Genomic DNA, 4,285 nt, shown 5'->3' with positions numbered 1-4,285 from the left:
CCCCCGGTGAATCCCCCTCCATACAGCCCCGGGTCACTGCCCCTCCCCCGGTGAATCCCCCTCCATACAGCCCCGGGTCACTGCCCCTCCCCCGGTGAATCCCCCTCCATACAGCCCCCGGGTCACTGCTCCTCCCCCGGTGAATCCCCCTCCATACAGCCCCCGGGTCACGGCCCCTCCCCCGGTGAATCCCCCTCCATACAGCCCCCAGGTCACGGCCCCTCCCTCGGTGAATCCCCCTCCATACAGCCCCGGGTCACTGCTCCTCCCCCGGTGAATCCCCCTCCATACAGCCCCAGGGTCACGGCCCCTCCACAGGTGAATCCCCCTCCATACAGCCCGGGTCACTGCTCCTCCCCCGGTGAATCCCCCTCCATACAGCCCCCGGGTCACTGCTCCTCCCCCGGTGAATCCCCCTCCATACAGCCCCGGGTCACGGCCCCTCCCCCGGTGAATCCCCCTCCATACAGCCCCGGGTCACTGCCCCTCCCCCGGTGAATCCCCCTCCATACAGCCCCGGGTCACTGCCCCTGCCCCGGTGAATCCCCCTCCATACAGCCCCCCCGGGTCACTGCCCCCCCCCGGTGAATCCCCCTCCATACAGCCCCCGGGTCACTGCCCCCCCGGTGAATCCCCCTCCATACAGCCCCCGGGTCACTGCTCCTCCCCCGGTGAATCCCCCTCCATACAGCCCCCAGGTCACGGCCCCTCCCCCGGTGAATCCCCCTCTATACAGCCCCCAGGTCACTGCCCCCCCGGTGAATCCCCCTCTATACAGCCCCGGGTCACTGCCCCCCCAGTGAATCCCCCTCTATACAGCCCCGGGTCACTGCTCCTCCCCCGGTGAATCCCCCTCCATACAGCCCCCGGGTCACTGCTCCTCCCCCGGTGAATCTCCCTCCATACAGCCCCCGGGTCACTGCCCCTCCCCCGGTGAATCCCCCGGGTCACTGCCCCTTCCCCGGTGAATCCCCCTCTATACAGCCCCCGGGTCACTGCCCCTCCCCCGGTGAATCCCCCTCTATACAGCCCCCGGGTCACTGCCCCTCCCCCGGTGAATCCCCCTCTATACAGCCCCCGGGTCACTGCCCCTCCCCCGGTGAATCCCCCTCTATACAGCCCCCGGGTCACTGCTCCTCCCCCGGTGAATCCCCCTCCATACAGCCCCCGGGTTACTGCTCCTCCCCTGGTGAATCCCCCTCCATACAGCCCCCGGGTCACTGCCCCTCCCCCGGTGAAGCCCCCGGGTCACTGCCCCTTCCCCGGTGAATCCCCCTCTATACAGCCCCCGGGTCACTGCCCCTCCCCCGGTGAATCCCCCTCTATACAGCCCCCGGGTCACTGCCCCTCCCCCGGTGAATCCCCCTCTATACAGCCCCCGGGTCACTGCCCCTCCCCCGGTGAATCCCCCTCTATACAGCCCCCGGGTCACTGCCCCTCCCCCGGTGAATCCCCCTCTATACAGCCCCCGGGTCACTGCCCCTCCCCCGGTGAATCCCCCTCTATACAGCCCCCGGGTCACTGCCCCTCCCCCGGTGAATCCCCCTCTATACAGCCCCCGGGTCACTGCCCCTCTCCGGTGAATCCCCCTCCATACAGCCCCCGGGTCACAGCCCCTCCCCGGTGAATCCCCCTCCATACAGCCCCCGGGTCACTGCCCCTCCCCGGTGAATCCCCCTCTATACAGCCCCCGGGTCACTGCCCCTCCCCGGTGAATCCCCTCTATACAGCCCCCGGGTCACTGCCCCTCCCCGGTGAATCCCCCTCCATACAGCCCCCGGGTCACAGCCCCTCCCCGGTGAATCCCCCTCTATACAGCCCCCGGGTCACAGCCCCTCCCCGGTGAATCCCCCTCTATACAGCCCCCGGGTCACTGCCCCTCCCCGGTGAATCCCCCTCCATACAGCCCCCGGGTCACTGCTCCTCCCCCGGTGAATCCCCCTCCATACAGCCCCCGGGTCACGGCCCCTCCCCCGGTGAATCCCCCTCCATACAGCCCCCAGGTCACGGCCCCTCCCTCGGTGAATCCCCCTCCATACAGCCCCGGGTCACTGCTCCTCCCCCGGTGAATCCCCCTCCATACAGCCCCAGGGTCACGGCCCCTCCACAGGTGAATCCCCCTCCATACAGCCCCGGGTCACTGCTCCTCCCCCGGTGAATCCCCCTCCATACAGCCCCCGGGTCACTGCTCCTCCCCCGGTGAATCCCCCTCCATACAGCCCCGGGTCACGGCCCCTCCCCCGGTGAATCCCCCTCCATACAGCCCCGGGTCACTGCCCCTCCCCCGGTGAATCCCCCTCCATACAGCCCCGGGTCACTGCCCCTGCCCCGGTGAATCCCCCTCCATACAGCCCCCCCGGGTCACTGCCCCCCCCCGGTGAATCCCCCTCCATACAGCCCCCGGGTCACTGCCCCCCCGGTGAATCCCCCTCCATACAGCCCCCGGGTCACTGCTCCTCCACCGGTGAATCCCCCTCCATACAGCCCCCAGGTCACGGCCCCTCCCCCGGTGAATCCCCCTCTATACAGCCCCCAGGTCACTGCCCCCCCGGTGAATCCCCCTCTATACAGCCCCGGGTCACTGCCCCCCCAGTGAATCCCCCTCTATACAGCCCCGGGTCACTGCTCCTCCCCCGGTGAATCCCCCTCCATACAGCCCCCGGGTCACTGCTCCTCCCCCGGTGAATCTCCCTCCATACAGCCCCCGGGTCACTGCCCCTCCCCCGGTGAATCCCCCGGGTCACTGCCCCTTCCCCGGTGAATCCCCCTCTATACAGCCCCCGGGTCACTGCCCCTCCCCCGGTGAATCCCCCTCTATACAGCCCCCGGGTCACTGCCCCTCCCCCGGTGAATCCCCCTCTATACAGCCCCCGGGTCACTGCCCCTCCCCCGGTGAATCCCCCTCTATACAGCCCCCGGGTCACTGCTCCTCCCCCGGTGAATCCCCCTCCATACAGCCCCCGGGTTACTGCTCCTCCCCTGGTGAATCCCCCTCCATACAGCCCCCGGGTCACTGCCCCTCCCCCGGTGAAGCCCCCGGGTCACTGCCCCTTCCCCGGTGAATCCCCCTCTATACAGCCCCCGGGTCACTGCCCCTCCCCCGGTGAATCCCCCTCTATACAGCCCCCGGGTCACTGCCCCTCCCCCGGTGAATCCCCCTCTATACAGCCCCCGGGTCACTGCCCCTCCCCCGGTGAATCCCCCTCTATACAGCCCCCGGGTCACTGCCCCTCCCCCGGTGAATCCCCCTCTATACAGCCCCCGGGTCACTGCCCCTCCCCCGGTGAATCCCCCTCTATACAGCCCCCGGGTCACTGCCCCTCCCCCGGTGAATCCCCCTCTATACAGCCCCCGGGTCACTGCCCCTCCCCGGTGAATCCCCCTCTATACAGCCCCCGGGTCACAGCCCCTCCCCGGTGAATCCCCCTCCATACAGCCCCCGGGTCACTGCCCCTCCCCGGTGAATCCCCCTCTATACAGCCCCCGGGTCACTGCCCCTCCCCGGTGAATCCCCCTCTATACAGCCCCCGGGTCACTGCCCCTCCCCGGTGAATCCCCCTCCATACAGCCCCCGGGTCACAGCCCCTCCCCGGTGAATCCCCCTCTATACAGCCCCCGGGTCACAGCCCCTCCCCGGTGAATCCCCCTCTATACAGCCCCCGGGTCACTGCCCCTCCCCGGTGAATCCCCCTCCATACAGCCCCCGGGTCACAGCCCCTCCCCGGTGAATCCCCCTCTATACAGCCCCCGGGTCACAGCCCCTCCCCGGTGAATCCCCCTCTATACAGCCCCCGGGTCACAGCCCCTCCCCGGTGAATCCCCCTCCATACAGCCCCCGGGTCACTGCTCCTCCCCCGGTGAATCCCCCTCTATACAGCCCCCGGGTAACAGCCCCTCCCCGGTGAATCCCCCTCCATACAGCCCCGGGTCACAGCCCCTCCCCGGTGAATCCCCCTCTATACAGCCCCCGGGTCACAGCCCCTCCCCGGTGAATCCCCCTCTATACAGCCCCCGGGTCACGGCCCCTCCACAGGTGAATCCCCCTTCATACAGCCCCGGGTCACTGCTCCTCCCCCGGTGAATCGCCCTCCATACAGCCCCCGGGTCACGGCCCCTCCCCCGGTGAATCCCCCTCTATACAGCCCCCGGATCACTGCTCCTCCCCCGGTGAATCCCCCTCCATACAGCCCCGGGTCACGGCCCCTCCCCCGGTGAATCCCCCTCCATACAGCCCCCGGGTCACGGCCCCTCCACAGGTGAATCCCCCTCCATACAGCCCCGGGTC

Source organism: Phyllobates terribilis, unplaced genomic scaffold (assembly GCF_046119375.1).
Source record: "Phyllobates terribilis strain yellow unplaced genomic scaffold, ASM4611937v1 Scaffold_14__1_contigs__length_39327217, whole genome shotgun sequence".
In the NCBI taxonomy this organism is placed as follows: Eukaryota; Metazoa; Chordata; class Amphibia; order Anura; family Dendrobatidae; genus Phyllobates; species Phyllobates terribilis.
The sequence above is the reverse complement of the archived record's forward strand: the minus strand, read 5'-3'. Positions refer to the sequence as shown.